General features: G+C 41.1%; 1 protein-coding gene across 1 annotated transcript in view; it reads right to left on the bottom strand.

The window, feature by feature from the left end:
• NRG1 (neuregulin 1) overlaps positions 1-17,349 on the bottom strand; it is a 1,131,190-nt gene that overhangs the window by 319,070 nt on the left and 794,771 nt on the right. The gene's annotated exons all lie outside the window — the stretch shown is intronic.

Here is a 17,349-nt window from a genome sequence, read left to right as displayed (position 1 = left end):
TATTTTGTCAATAAAAAATATTTTCCTGTAGAAGTAATGGTATGTGTCTATGAAAACAAGTAACAGCTAGATCTTCCTATGTTAGCATGTATTAAAACATCCCAAAATACGTCTACAATGATTAAAAATGAACTATTCATGAGTTGTCTTGACTACCAGTACTTCGAAGTTGTTTGATTTTATTTTATATTATTTGATTAAAATAATATCTCCTGACAGTGTGGAGTTTGCTGTGGCAAGAGAGTTTTTGATCCGCACGGCAAAGGTACAACACTGAGGTTTGTAAACTGTTCATCAGATACGTTGACAGAATTACTGAGCATTCTAACAGCATGACCAGCAACATAATAGCTCACACTGCAATTGCAGAAGGGACCTAAATGAAGTATCTGGATTATACAAAATGAACTTCTCCAGCTCTGCCAGGAGACAGAGAATTGTTTTGGGCAGTCCACCAGAGCAATGAAAACACCAATCCCCCACAAAGCCACCCACTCATTGACTTGAACTAATACGGTATTTGTGAACTTTATTTTCCTTCCGTTTGGCTAAATAAAGGTGCCTTTAAATGTGTCTCCCTGGCTTACTGGAAGAAATCCCTTCAGAATAACTTTGTCATGCAGGGCTATCTTTGCCCGCCCAACTAAGGAGGTAACCAATGAGATTCTGGGTTGCCATAATGTCAGCTCCTAGAACTGGGGCCATACATTAAACTAGAAAGAGTCTGATTCAATAGGCATGTACCCACACACCTGGCTCCCATCTTGCCTACCTGCCATCTTTCGTCATCCATCTCCATTTTCAACTCATCAGATAAAACACCAGCACAGTATCTCCACAAGGCCACTGTTCAAATGCAGCTGGGAGGGGATGATCACTGGCAGTCTTCTCTAGCCTCATTCCTTTAAATTTTGTTGTCACACTAGGTCACTGTCATTCTGGGGGGCAGAGAGTATCAGCAACTGAGGCTTTGGGCTAAGTTGCCGTGGTGAAAAGAGAACAGAATGAGACAACGAAGTCTAGGAGCCTGGGCACCAGAAAGTCCTGCTCTAGGACAGGGGATCTAGGAATAGGTCTTGATCTGGGCTTCTGGAGGCATTAAGAGTTCAGTAAGTTAGAGAATTCCCAATAGTTTGATTCCCATCTGTTACATGTTAACTGCACAACTCTGTGAACGTCACTCCTTTGAATCCTGCATTTTTTTCACTTGTAAAATAGGTGGCCATTCTCCTCTTCAATTTCTGGAATTAAGAGACAGCATGCTCTCAGCATTCCAGGGTTGTGCCTGACACACTTTGGTTGCTCAAGATCAATTTTTCTGAATGAATAACATGTGAATAACTAGCTCAGTTCATAAAAGGTTCTCAGTAAATTAAAACATTGAAAAATGCCCAAGTTTTAACAATGAGAAACATTCTAAAACTGGGACACAGCTATGATGTGTAGGGAAGGTCAGCCATCTCTCAACCCCAGGGAGAAAAGGTGTCTATGCTATCGGAAATTTTTCTTACTTTTGACCAAACTTAGGACCCTTTCTAATCCCAGTATCAACCACTGATAGTGAATATTGGCCGGTTGAAAAGAGGGGTGAGTTCTAACATCCATTCAGAGTTGCATAGGTGAGAACCGCTCCTTCCTGTTGCCAGGAACCGAAACAATACAATTTACAAGACAGAACATTTTCCACCTCTCTGCTACATGCATTTAGCCTTTTCTATTTTGGTTCACTATGAACCTCTAATTATTCCCCTTCGTGGAGTTGAGAAATCAGAGCATGAGGCAACCTGGCTCAAAGAATGAACCCTTTCCTGAACAAGGACAATTGGAAAAACTACAAGCCCCAAAGGGGAAAAATGCCCTCCATTTCCTGAAGTATGCTAAAAAGGCTGCAATCAGCTCCGTTTCTAATAGTTTCCACAGCTCTGCTACTGGACGTATCTCATCTTTCCGCCACGAGCCTGGTAAGAATTGCCTGCATTTCTAATCTCTCCCCTAACCTTTTGGTCCCTTATCACATCCTTCCTAATTGCAGGGGTTGGGGAGTCTGTTGGAACCTCCTTTAGAGACTTTCTCATTCTGACACCTCATCACATGTCCCTTCCAATCAATGCTGGGCTGCTTGCTCCTCAAATAAAGGTGATAGGAAACAGAGCCTTAATATGTCTTTCCCAGCCCACCGGAAGGAATTTTCACTCCCCACACTCTGGCTGTCCACGCTGACACAGCTCTGTGGGCAGACAACATACACGAGGAGCTACCACCCCACTCCTGCCTCACCTTCTGACATCCCCTAAGGGATATCCACACTGTTGTAGATGATGACCACAAATATAACAAATCTTTCCCCTGAAACACAGTCATCCCATTCTTTCCACTTCCCTTTGGCTTAAGTCAGTAAATTAAATTTAATCATTGTTTAACTGACCACCCCTGAAAATGCCTCCTCCCCTAAATGAGATCTGCCAAGAATATCCAGGGTCAGCCCAGGAAGAGTGGACAGCACAATTAATATTAAATATCGTGTGATATGGTGGAAAAGGCAAGGATTTTGATGTCTGGAAAAATCGGAACCAAATCCTTCAGATGACTATATAGGCTTGAGCAAATCACATAAGCCCTCTAAGGTTCTGTTTCCATATTTGTAAAATGAGGTTAATGAATGGGGCCTATTTAGTAGGGTTGTTGAGAGAATTAAGTAAATGAATACATGTAAAACAAGATGAGAACCTGCTTCGTGCATAATCATCATCTATTTATCAATACATCACTAAATATCAATACATTTAATTGTTATCAATATATGTTATTTGTTTTGATGCCTATCACGTTGTCCTTGAATTTTCTATCATTAGTGGGCTGGGCCCAGGGCTCCCTAATGATGAGAGGTATACCAGGTGCCTTCCAAGAAACCCACCGTGCATACATGCATCCTGCCAAAAATCTACCTTTCCTGGAAACAGAAGAGGACAATTCCACAATTAAAAATTCACTGCTTTCTTCACTCTGTATAATAGGCTCCAGTTTCATCCACCTCAAAGAAAAACACCAATACAGTATACTGACGCATATATATGGAATTTAGAAAGATGGTAACGATAACCCTGTATGCGAGACAGCAAAAGAGACACAGATGTATAGAACAGTCTTCTGGACTCTATGGGAGAGGGAGAGGGTGGAATGATTTGGGAGAATGGCATTGAAACATGTATAATATCATATATGAAACAAATCGCCAGTCCAGGTTTGATGCATGAAACTGGATGCTTGGGGCTGGTGCACTGGAATGACCCAGAGGGATGGTACAGGGAGGGAGGAGGGAGGGGGTTCAGGATGGGGAACACATGTATACCTGTGGTGGATTCATGTTGATGTAAGGCAAAACAAATACAATATTGTAAAGTAACTAACCTCCAATTAAAATAAATAAATTTATATTAAAAAAAAAGAAGTTCACTGCTTTAACCTTGGTTTGGTTACTTGCCTTCCTTTAAAACACAAATGTTTTGGGGAAGGGCAACATACTAAGCTAATAAACAGTAATATTTACCATTTGTGAAGTAATACCTTTTAGGTACTTGTGGCATTTATTTTAGCCTGCTTAATAATCCTGTAAGGTAAACATTATTCCCACTGACAAAGTTCAAACATTTACGTTTGTGAGGATAATCAGAGCAAATATGGTGTCACCTAATCAAGTTAATTTTTCTTTTCTTTTTTTTGTAAAATAAGTGATGGAATAAAAACAATCTGAAACAGTGATAGGCTGATAAAATACAAAATAAGTCTAGTCTGGGGTATATGGAGACCCCCTTTCCAGGTGGGCTCTGACCTTGAAAACAGGTATTTCTGAGGACCTCTACTTAAATGCCTCTGTAGCTGCTTTGTTGTTAACACATTATTTACAGAAAAAAAGAAAAGCATGTCCACATTTTCAGTGATGAACATAATATGACAATGCAAGTTGCCAGATACTACAAAAAGAAGGGTATGTGCGGGGGTTACTAGGAGGCATTTCAGTCCTGAGTTTGAACAGAAATGCTCCTATAGCAGACTTTCTCTACAGCTACCCTTAACCTCACCCAGAACCTTCACGCTCCCATTACTCACTGAGGCTGTGCCCATGTGTTCTTTAACCATCATCCAGGTTTGTCCTAGGAGAAAGCAGAACATATCATTCAATGCCACTCATAGACATGTTACTCGATTTCTCCTTAAGCACAATGAAGTAGATGGAATATTACAACATCCCCTGCTTCGTTGGTAAGAAGAAATAATTCTATATTCAAGAAATTCAGGATTCTTAAGGGCATTGTGAGGACCTTCCTGGTGGTCCAGTAGTTAAGACTCTGCCTTGAAACACAGGGGACGTGGGTTTGATCCCTGGTCAAGCAACTAAGATTGCACATGCCCTGGATAAATTAAGACCATGTGCAGCAACTACTGAGCCTGTTCACAACTACAGAGTGTGTGCAGTGAAACATTTCAGTTTCATGCATGATGCAATGAAGGTACTGTGTGCTGCAAGTAAGACCCAGAGCAGCCAAATAAATAGGTAAATAACTTCATTTTTAAAGGGCATCTTGAAGAAGACTGTAGCTCTCATCACTTGAAAAGGAATTCACGTGGCTGGAGAATCTGGCCTCAGGTGATTTTATGTGGTTCATTAAATGAGTCAAAATTAAGTTGCAAAATCTGCCAACAATAATAGTAGCACTGTCCTAAGGCTGGAGACACACTTATTTGAAAATGCAAGTTATGGTAGTGCAGTCAAGAATGGGACTATGTGATTTCACTAAGCAACTTCCTTGCCCAATGGAACCTACAGAGCATTCAATTTCCATACACACATGCCACTCTCAGACTTGAGTTGTTTGACCTGCAAGAAAAAAGATTAGGAAAAACAAAAAAATTATGCGCAGACACCGTATAGATATATACTTGAAATAATAAACTTTAATTAATTTACATTTGTTCTTTTAAAATGTACATGATGACCGTCATGAACAATGATAAGGACACAGAATTCTGGACAGACAGGAAGTGGATGGATGGGAAACCAGGAAACAGATGTAGTAGGTCCGATGTCTGAGAAGAAATGGCCACATTGTAAGAACTTCTTCTATTGCAGTTTATGATGTTTCGTGCATGAGTATCAAAACAGACAAACAGAGAGAGAAAGGGAAAAAATGATTAAAATAAAGTTCTCATTTTCTTGCATTGGAAAACAAAGCTTTACTTCTACCTGGATTATTAATTGTGTATCTCTAGTCCAGGTCATGTACTAACAACTTCCCAAAACTTGACACATACATATCTGCATAACTTATTGCCCAAGGGTCTAGGTATTTTCTAGCATTAGTAATCAGCAGATAGCAGGTGCTGTGCCGCCTGTGGGCAAAAGGCCTCACTATGTTTGGGCCAACATGGTAAAAGGAGGCCATGGATGTTTGTGGTGGGGCAAGGGCTTCGTCCTAGGAAGCCAGAATCTCCAGACATTTACCTTCTCACTTTGGTCCACTTTTGGTCCACTTCACCAATGAAGCCATTGCTGCTTCTGGCCAATTTCCCTGTTTGGGCTCCATCATTCTATAATGCAAAGAGAAGAGAAACTCTGGATAAATATCCTGTATATTTCTGATCCCATTAATGTTGTAAAACATACAGCTTGTTCTTTAGTTATTTTTTGGGGAAAAAAAATACACACATTTCCTTCCACTTTCATTGTTAGATCACTAAGGTCCAATATCACTCTGTTGACTTGCATAACGTTATACCCTGGTGTCAACACAGCCAATGATCATTTGGAAAACCTAAACCCACTGAATGGAAGAAATGAGCTTCCATATGTAATACTAATCTATGCTTTCTAAGAGTGAATGAAATATGACTAGGTCCTCTGCCTAAAGCAAAACAAAAACAATTGACTTACCTGGTATGAAACAGTCTGTAGACATTTCTCTTGTCTTGAACCAACTGTCCCAGAGACAGGACAGATCCAACCCAGAGACATCTTCAGGTGAGCTGAGGGGTCCAAGAAAACCCATTACTGTTGCTGAAACAAGCTGAGTTTCCATCATGGAGTGATGTGGTCCTTGGGAACTACCAGGGTGTCATACGCACAGGTTCTGTGGACTGGCTGAGTAGTAGTTACTGGGTCCATGGTTTTGGTAACTTATTAGAGGAATCCAGCTGCTGAGAGAGCAGACAGGAGCTCTGGTCCTTTTCGTGAAGAGGGTTATTCTCCTGTGTGTAACTGTGGAACCATCAAGCAGAAAATCCTGTAGTTCTGTGGATGGTGCCCGTCCTAAAACCAGGTTATTCATTTAAGTCTCAGGTTGAAATCTGCTAACAAGGTCAGACTACACATTCCAACAGTGAAACCCTTGCTTTAGAACCAGTGAAGCTGATGTCCATAAGCACTGTTTCCTGATGGATGTTTTAAGAGGGATCTATGAAGCTTTCAAAAAAGAGAGAAGTCGCTCAAATGAAGAAAAGATATTGGGGTTGAGGGAGTGGTGGATTTTTACTATGATTCGCTCCTACCTGCTTCCCTTCAGGGGGGTTAATTATATTTTCCTGAGACACTAACATCAGACTTGGATTGGCCTTCACTTCTGCTGAAATAGACAAAGGAGTGGAAGTGATTCCCAGGTAGAAGTTTAAGTCAAAGCTTGCATTGATAGTCCACCAGTGTTTGATGTAATACACGTTGGTATTAAGAGATTCCTCCATCACTGTGGGCTCTTCAGACAAAACACCATGGAGCAGAACTCCCTGCTAACAACTATTGGGCATGTAGTGTAACTGGGAAATAAACTTCGGTTGTTTGCAAACTGCCAAATTTTGGAGTACTTTGTTGCCATGGAACATCCTAACCTGCTCCAGCTGAGAAAGATAACTTGGAGGAAAACAGCAGTGTGGTTGAATCTGTCTCCATTCCTATTTTGTATATAAGCTCATCAATATAAGTAAACACTGCTTAGTTCCCTTGCTGTTGAGCATCTTTCTCCAACAGATGACTGAAAGAGACATTATCCTGCCTCACACATTTGAAGTATCTCATAGTCAGCTGATAAATTGGGATTCATCAAAACCTCATTGCTCATTTTTTCATCACTGCTGAAGGAGCTATCAAATTGAAGGTAATCAAATGGATTGAAAACAGGTCTACCAATGAGCTGTTACCCCCAAAATGCTCATGCAAGAAAATCTAACCATCTATATGTATGTAATGACATCTAAAAGGACGGCAAATGGACAAGGTTGTTGGGCTAACCAGCTTTTGTCTCTTTCTCCCACTCACAGCTCCTCTGCTACAGAGATTTGCCCATGAGGCCCTGGAAAGGCATCTTTAAAGGTTTTTCTGAGTTGGTAAGAAGAAGCTCTGAGTGGCTGTGCTCCCAGGGGTAAATAATCAGGGCTATAGAAAACCAGAAACAGCAGTAAGTGAAGGGAGAGAAGCCATCACATTTAATGCCATTTCTAAAGAAACAAATATTTAATGACTTCCTTGAGGTTTTTTTTTTTTTTTTTATGGAAAATGATACACTGGAAAACAGTGTGGTAGGAAAAAGTAACTGACATCACAATGGCTCTCCTAGATTTTCCATCATCTGAAAGAGTTAAACCTACCCCAGATGGGAGGCACAGCAGATGGGGGCATTCCGATGACTTATAACCTTGGATAATAAAATGACCTAAGACTCTATTTAGAGAAATAGAACAGCTATACTTGGGCTGTTTATAGACTCAGAAATATCATGATAAGCAAACGCAGGCAGTTCAAAGGAATGATGAAAAAAAAAGATAAGTGGATAAATAATGATCCGATGTTGTTGCGAAAAGGCAGCATAGCTGTTGCATTGTTAATATAAACACAGATGACCTTTCATTTGCTCAACTTTCGTCTTCAAGACAGGAAACAGCAACTGATTTTTATCGGACAAGTAGAATCTTCCACTTGCTTCTGCTGGGCTGACTTTATGGTGTATGTCAGAGCCCAGTCATGTTACTATCTCTTCAAAGCCCATGCTGAAAGCCTGATAGGAGCTTGAAAGGAAAGCTTATCCCAGGCATAGGCTTTGTGGGCCCCAGAGACGTTGAAGCTCGCGTCACAGGTCATAGGGTGGGAAGGCAGGGTGCACGTGTGTGGGGGCATGGGGAGTGGAAGGTGGTGATCAGACAGAAAAGGGCCTCAATTACATTTCCGTGTACGTATTTGACCAATTCATCTTTTTCACAAACTTAAACATCCTCTAGGATAATGTTTATTACTTAACAAATAAACACACCCTGGAGCAATTGTTTTGTACATGAAGGGAGCTAGTGAATCCTATATTCTGGACATATGATGAACTAAAACACTCACAAAGAATTGTTTATGGATTACACAATATTTTTGCGTCAGAAGGGTTTCAAATATCTGAACGACATTTTCTGTTTCTGATCACAACGAGTCAGGTCTTTTTTCTTTTATGGGGTGCACTAAGCATGCACTCATCCATCCTGGACACAACACTTTAAAAATCCATGCAGGCAGTTCACAGCAACCCACGGTGATGGATGAACATTTTTTCCTATCTCTTCACTGGAAATCTGTCACGTTGTGATTTCATAAACTTTCCCCCTAAATGAAATTACCTAAACTGACTTTTAATTTTTTAAGGTACAGTCTACATGGTCTGGGCTCCAAACAGATCCTCTCAATACAAAATACACTCTTACTGTTCTTACTAATAAAATATTTCTCACCTAGCATAACACTTGTTATGTTATGCTAGGTGAGAAATATGGGCTCGATAAAGGACAGAAATGGTATGGACCTAACAGAAGCAGAAGATATTAAGAAGAGGTGGCAAGAATACACAGAAGAACTGTACAAAAAAGATCTTCACGACCCAGATAATCACAATGGTGGGATCATTCACATAGAGCCAGACATCCTGGAATGTGAAGTCAAGTGGGCCTTAGAAACCATCACTAAGAACAAAGCTAGTGAAGGTGATGGAATTCCAGTTGAGCTATTTCAAATCCTGAAAGATGATGCTGTGAAAGTGCTACACTCAGTATGCCAGCAAATTTGGAAAACTTAGCAGTGGCCACAGGACTGGGAAAGGTCAGTTTTCATTCCAGTCCCAAAGAAAGGCAATCACAAAGAATGCTCAAACTACCACACAATTGCACTCATCTCACATGCTAGTAAAGTAATGCTCAAAATTCTCCAAGCCAGGCTTCAGCAATATGTGAATCATGAACTTCCAGATGTTCAAGCTGGTTTTAGAAAAGACAGAGGAATCAGAGATCAAATTGCTAACATCCGCTGGATCATGGAAAAAGCAAGAGAGTTCCAGAAAAACATCTATTTCTGGTTTATCGACTATGCCAAAGCCCTTGACGGTGTGGATCACAATAAACTGTGGAAAATTCTGAAAGAGATGGGAATACCAGACCACCTGAACTGCCTCTTGAGAAACCTATATACAGGTCAGGAAGCAACAGTTAGAACTGGACATGGAACAACAGACTGGTTCCAAATAGGAAAAGGAGTACATCAAGGCTGTGTATTGTCACCCTGCTTATTTAACTTCTATGCAGAATACATCATGAGAAACACTGGGCTGGAGGAAGCACAAGCTGGAATCAAGATTGCCGGGAGAAATATCAATAACCTCAGATATGCAGATGACACCACCCTTATAGCAGAAAGTGAAGAGGAACTAAAAAGCCTCTTGATGAAAGTGAAAGAGGAGAGTGAAAAAGTTGGCTTAAAGCTCAACATTCAGAAAACGAAGATCATGGCATCTGGTCCCATCACTTCATGGGAAATAGATGGGGAAACAGTGGAAACGGTGTCAGACTTTATTTTTTTGGGCTCCAAAATCACTGCAGTTGGTGATTACAGCCATGAAATTAAAAGATGCCTGCTCCTTGGAAGGAAAGTTATGACCAAACTAGATAGCATATTCAAAAGCAGAGACATTACTTTGCCAACTAAGGTCCATCTAGTCAAGGCTATGATTTTTCCAGTAATAATGTATGGATGTGAGAGTTGGACTGTGAAGAAAGCTGAGCGCCGAAGAATTGATGCTTTTGAACTGTGGTGTTGGAGAAGACTCTTGAGAGTCCCTTGGACTGCAAGGAGATCCAACCTGCAATTCTAAAGTAGATCAGTCCTGGGTGTTCATTGGAAGGACTGATGCTGAAGCTGAAACTCCAGTACTTTGGCCAGCTGATGCAAAGAGTTGACTCATTGGAAAAGACCCTGAGGCTGGGAGGGATTGGGGGCAGGAGGAGAAGGGGACGACAGAGGATGAGATGGCTGGATGGCATCACCGACTCAATGGACGTGAGTCTGAGTGAACTCCGGGAGTTGGTGATGGACAGGGAGGCCTGGCGTGCTGTGATTAATGGGGTCGCAAAGAGTCGGACACGACTGAGTGACTGGACTGATAACACTTGTAGAAGGTGCGTTTATTTTATATTCCTCTATAGCCATTACATAGTCATAACCCTATTTCCTTAGACACATGATGGACGAGTTTTCTCAGGCTGTACCCACTCTGGGGCTTCCTAAGTGGCTCAGTAGTAAAGAATCTGCCTGCCAATGTAGGAGCCGGGGGTTTGATCCCTGGGTCAGGAAGATTCCCCAGGAGGAGGAAATCGCAACCCATTCCAGTATACTTGTCTGGAAAGTCCAATGGACAGAGGAGATTGGTGTGCTCCAGTCCACGGGGTTACACAACAGCTGGACACAACCTAGCAACTAAACAACAGTAACAACCCACTGTGACCTGCCCAGAGACAGACAGTGTTTCTCGTGGAAAGAACTTCAGTCACATCTTCTAGCTTCCAATCCTACCTCTGTATGTATCCACACAAGAATCATTCCTAATCAATGTATTTCCGTATAGTTTTCCCTAAGCCTCCAGGCCTTAAGTAGTAGGAACTTTACATGCCAGTACTAGTAACTACTTATTTAATCAGAAACAGTGCTGCTGCTGCTAAGTCACTTCCGTCGTGTCCGACTCTGTGCAACCCCATCGACGGCAGCCTACCAGGCTCCACCGTCCCTGGGATTCTCCAGGCAAGAACACTGGAGTGGGTTGCCATTTCCTTCTCCAATGCATGAAAGTGAAAAGTGAAAGTCAAGTTGCTCAGTCGTGTTCGACCCTCAGCAACTCTGTGGACTGCAGCCTACCAGGCTCCTCCGTCCATGAGATTTTCCAGGCAAGAGTACTGGAGTGGGGTGCCATTGCCTTCTCCAGAAATAATGCTACCATCATCTAAATCAAGAGTTGACCATTGTTTTCTGTAAAAGGACAGATAGTACACATTTTCAGCTTTGTGGGCAATATAGTCTCTGGGCCTCTGCTGCAGTTGAACAGCTCTGCCATGATAGTATGAAAGCAGCCTTAGATGTAAATAAATGATTGTGTTCCAATAAAACTTTATTTACAACAGATGAAAGCAGGTGGTTTTGGCCTGTGGGCTGTAGGGTGTTGATCTCTGATCTAAATCAGACAACTTTAGCCATACTAACAACTGCAAATCAGATTGTCATCCTGGTAATATCACACTCACTAATGGCCTACACATTTCCCCTTAGATTTATGTAAGAAAGGTAAAAATTCAATACAGTATAGTTGAAAGTTGCTAAGAGAATAAATCTTGAATTCTCTTCACAGGTAAAAAAACACCACAATTCTCCCCTTGCTTTTTTTTTTTTTTTTCTTGTATAAGATGGTGGATCTCAGCTAAATTTAATTGTGGTAATCATTTTGCAATGCAAGTTAAGTTATCTATATACTTTAAACTTATACAGTGTGAATGTCAGTTACATCTCAATAAAACTGAAAAAAAAATCAATATGGATATATAGAACTATTATTTCCTAAATAGGTCCCAACCAAAACTATAATTCAAAAAGATACCTGCATCCCAGTGTCCACAGGAGCCCTGTTTGTAATAACCAAGACATGGCAACAACCTAAATGTTCACCAACAGATAGATGAATAAAGAAGATGTGAATTACATACTGGAATACTACTCGGTCATAAAAAAGAAATAATGCCATTTGCAGTAACATGGATGGACCTAGAGAATATCATACTAAGTGAAGTAAATCAGAAAGAGAAAAATAAATACCATATGGGATCACTTATCTCTTGAATCTAAAATGTGGCACAAATGAACTTACCTATGAAACAGACAGACTCACAGACAGAAAACAGACTTGCAGTTGTGGGGGCATGTGGGAAGGAAGGACTAGGAGCTTGGGATTAGCAGATGCCGACTGTTACATATAGAACAGAGAAACAACAGATCTAACTGTATAGCACAGGGAACTATATTCAATATATTGTGATAAACCATAATGGAAAAGAATTTTATAAAGAATATATATATATATACATACATACATACATACATACATATATATATAACTGACTCACTTTGCTGTACATCAGAAATAAATACAACAATGTAAGTCAACTATACTTCAATGAATGAATAGGTCCCTACTACCGCTGTTGAGAAAACTGACATTCCATCTTCTGCCCCAAAGCACTTATTTCGTGGCTGTTGGCTACTGATGCAAATGCCACCCAAAAGAGATGCATTTAGATGTTTTCTTTTGGACTTTGCAGCTAAGATAGGATCATTTCATTTGATGTCTTTTACATTCAGTAGGACCTGTCTAGTCAAGATGGGTTAGAGAAATGCTACTGATAGTAACCACATAAATGTAAAGCTGTGGAGGGATAAATCATGACAACAGCTACTTCTTAATAAGAATCTACCATGTCCCAAATATTATGCCAGGCCAGGCACAGCCATATAGGACCTCATTTATCTTCACTACATCTTACAGATGAAAAACCTAACACTCAAATATATGAACTGAATCACCCAAGATTCTAAAACTAATAAGAGGGAAATCTGGGACTTAAACCAAGTCCGTTGATCCACTCCACATGCTCTTTGCATTAAAATTATGAGGTCTCATCTTGATCTTCATATCAATGATTTTCCTGATTCCTAACCACAAAATTGATGATAAGTGTTTCTGATCTAACTGAACATTAAGAAAAGTACCTTTTGTTAACACTCAAGTAAGGATGTTTGAGAAACTGAGAGTGAAGTGTATTGGGCCAGCGGGCCTAGGGAAGAATATGGCATCTTTCAAACGGTAATGATGACCCATCTTCTGGCTGGTGTGGGACTTCTCGGCTCTAGAAGCTAGTGTGCCCTACTCACACTGCCCTTTGATGTCAAGTTTGTGTAATGTATTGTGGAAGCCACAAATAATGGAAGGAAACAAAGGACATAGAAGCTTAAGGAATAGATGGCAGAAGACTGCTCACTCTTAAGTGCAGAAAGCAATTAGAAACACACAGTCGGGCATATGGACCTCCTGCCCACGTCAGCTGGGTGGATCAGCGTCAGGCACTGCTGGACGGTTATCTAGAAAGAGGACTGAGAAACTGAGCAGAAATCATACCCTTGCAGACGTCCAGATACCAGGTGTCCCAATACTGGCTCAAGATAATTTCTTATTCCTCATTATGCTACTCTCTTAAAGGGATTTGAGGAAAATATGTTATGGCAGGGTTTAATGGCAGGGTTTAAAACTGATTAGTTGACATCCAATCAAAAAACTCTGGGGTGATGAAATTGCCAGAAGGTAATTCAGCGTAAACTAATCACAGGTGTCTTCATAAAAAAACAAAACTGAATCCAATGTTTGAAAGCAATATTTTAAACAAAGAAAAATGAAAAACACTGGTGTGTGTGTGTGTGTGTGTGTGTGTGTGTGTGTGTGTGTATTGAGGACTTGGCCTCTTGGGCAGTCAGAAGAGGGGAAAGTCCTAACTTTTGTATTAGAATAACGCTGACCCTATAGCTTTGAATTATTTGAATCTTTGCCCAAACATGTGTTTGCTTTCATGTTGACCAGGCCTAGTAAATTTCAGCATAATCTGTCAGTGAAAAGAGAAATATGTTGCCTTGTGTGTGGCTGTGTGAGAAAGATGAAATGCTTCTGATGAAGTGTGAGGGCTCCTCAATTACCTGTCCTGGTCCTGAAGACAATAAACTTTAAAACATGTCAAAACTGTGAAAATATTGCTGCTGAAGGGAAAGGCCACCCAATGGAGAAATCTCAGTTGTAGAGCAGGGCTCCTTCCAAGATGGTTCTCTCGAGGGTGGTCTTTGGGTCAGAACAATCCTTTGTAGAGAAATGCAGCTAACCACTTGTACTGGGTCACTGGGGGCATCTCCAAAGGGCTTCCCTGATGATCTAGTACATTGGGAGTGTGAATGAGTAAGTAATTTAAACCACGTGAAAGTTTGGCTTCTTTTTCAAAACGACAGGAAAGCCTCATTATATCATCGTCAGTTATTACACAGATGCAAACAGTGTGCTGTGAGTTAAACCAGGTCCCCGACACACAACAACTGTATTCAGTTATAGTCTGATACACCATGCCTAGAATGTAACGTAAAATCATCAGACATTCCATTCCCCTATCAGTCCCGCAAAGATCAAAGACACTGACAATACCCAGTGTTGGCAAGGCTGAGGGCAAGCCGGCAGGCTATTACAGTGCAGGTGGGAAAGAATCTGGTGTGAACCTTTTGGTGGGTAGATGGGTGAAATGTTTAAAAATACATCATCTCCAAGTCTTTTCACTCACTAAGTCCACACCCAGGGGTTTATCACAGTGGGAAAATTGGTCAAGAGCTCAAAGATGTGTGCATGAGATTCATCAGAACACTGTTAAGAGGGCAAAAACGCTGTAAACACCCACAGCATCCATCCACAGGATATTAAATGGTTCAGAAAATAGTATATACCATCTATAGGGCTTTCCAAGTGGCTCAGTAGTAAAGAAACCACCTGCCAAAGCAGAAGATATGGGTTCAATCCCTGGGTTGGGAAGATCCCCTGGAGGAAGAGCAGGCAACCCACTCCAGTATTCTTGCCTGACAAATCACAGACAGAGGAGCCTGGTGGGTTACAGTCCGTGGACTTGCAGAATCGGACACGACTTAGCAACTAAACAACAACATACCATCTATGAACTATTTTGCAGAGGAAAACAATATTCATATATAACTGACAGGAGGAATCACCCGTGATATTGTTATTTGTGAGGAGTAAAGCAGGAAAGTTATAAAACAACATGAGTAATAGGTAACTAGATCATGTACATGGCGTACAAACACTAGCTACTGCAGAGTAAACGAATCTGGAGTAATGTTTTACTTCTATCCTTCTACTTTTTATGCCTTGATTCTTCCATGTATCTGTATTAATCTTTGTAAATCAGCAAAAACAAAAGAAACACACAATCAATTTAGTTGTATTTTTCTTTCCTCTCTCTAAGCACCTGCAAGATGAAGATGCCCCACTGTGTATGTTAAATGATTTGCTTTTTTCCCAAGGAAAGCATCATCACAGGACAAGACACACAGGAAGAAGGAGAGCTTATTTTGGGGTCTGTGGCCTGTTGATACACACTGCATTAACTGCTCTAAAGACAGAAGAATCAATAACTTGGCCCTAATAGCTTGTTAATCATCGTGCAGAACTTAAGGTGGCTCACTTTTATAAAATAATCTTGGAACGGTAATAGCCTTGCTCTTCCACGTTGCTTTTCTTTCCAAGGGTTTTATTAACATGACCTCACTCATCATGGGGTGTAACTGTGAGTTCCAGCCGCCCCCGGGGAATTACCTTCCATTTTAAAGACAGAAGCTCCAGGTTCAGGGAGGGGCAGAGTTTGGCCAGAACCAACAAAGGCTATGCCAGAAGTGGACAAGTAAACTGTTTTTCTGCACTTCAGCCACTGTTCCATGGTCAGTGTTTTCTATTTGTTGATCCACTGACCAGGGAATCAATGCTTGAGCATTTCACATTTGTCCCCTTCCCTATATGACTCTTCAAAAACAGTCATTTTGATTGACATAGAATTTTCTCTTTCTCTCTCAACTCTGGGGTAGGGGGAGGCCTATGCTAAAGGATTTAGACAGGTTTGGTTTGGGAAAACGATTGTATTTCACATCATCTATGGATTTAGAAAAGGCAGAGGAATCAGAGATCAAATTGCCACACTTGTTGGATCATAGAAAAAGCAAGAGAGTTCAAGGAAAACATCTACTTCCTTTGATTGTGTGAATCACAACAAACTGTGGAAAATTCTTCAAGAGATGGGAATACCTGACCACCTTACCTGCCTCCTGAGAAATCTGTGTGCAGGTCAAGAAGTAACAGTTAGAACTGGGCATTGAACAACAGACTGGTTCCAAATTGAAAAAGGAGTACATCAAGGCTGTATATTGTCATCCCGCTTATTTAAGTCATATGCAGAGCACATCATGTGAAATGCCAGCCTGGATGAAGCACAAGCTGGTATCAAGATTGCTGGGAGAAATATCAATAACCTCAGATATGCAGTTGACACCACCCTTATGGCAGAAAGTGAAGAGCAACTAAAGAGCCTCTTGATGAGAGTGAAAGTGGAGAGTGAAAAAGCTGCCTTAAAACTCACCATTCAAAAAATGAAGATCATGGCATCTGACCCCATCACTTTATGGCAAATAGATGGGGGAACAATGCAAACAGTGACAAACTTTATTTTCTTGGGCTCCAAAGTCACTGAGGACAGGGACTGCAATCACGAAATTAAAAGACGCTTGCCCCTTGGAAGAAAAGCTATGACCAACCTAGACAGCATATTAAAAAGCAGAGACAGTACCTTGCCAACAAAGGTCTGTCTAGTCAAAGCTGTGGTTTTTCCAGTAGGCATGTATGGATGTGAGAGTTGGGCCATAAAGAAAGCTAAGAAATGAAGAATTGATGCTTTTGAACTGTGGTGTTGGAGCAGACTCTTGAGAGTCCCTTGGACAGCAAGGATTTCAAACCAGCCTATCCTAAAGGAAATCAGTCCTAAATATTCATTGGAAGGACTGAAGCTGAAGCTGAAGCTCTAATACTTTGGCCACCTGATGCGAAGAACTGATTCACTGGAAAAGTCCCTGATGTTGGGAAAGATTGAAGGCAGGAGGCAAAGGGGATAACAGAGGATGAGATGGTTGGATGGCATCACTGACTCAGTGGACATGAGTTTGAGCAAGCTCCGGGAGCTGGTGATGGACAGGGAAGCCTAGCATACCGCAGTCCCTGGGGTCTCAAAGAGTGGGACACAACTGAGCAACTGTACTGAAATGAAAGATGAGCAAAGGTGTCTGATGGTATATTAATATCAGAAAGCCCTATGTGGGTTAAAATGTCACACATTCCTTGTTGTTGTTCAGTCACAAAGTCATATCTGATTCCTCGCGAC

The sequence above is a fragment of the Budorcas taxicolor genome, chromosome 24 (assembly GCF_023091745.1).
Source record: "Budorcas taxicolor isolate Tak-1 chromosome 24, Takin1.1, whole genome shotgun sequence".
Lineage (NCBI taxonomy): Eukaryota > Metazoa > Chordata > Mammalia > Artiodactyla > Bovidae > Budorcas > Budorcas taxicolor.
The sequence above is the reverse complement of the archived record's forward strand: the minus strand, read 5'-3'. Positions and strand labels throughout refer to the sequence as shown.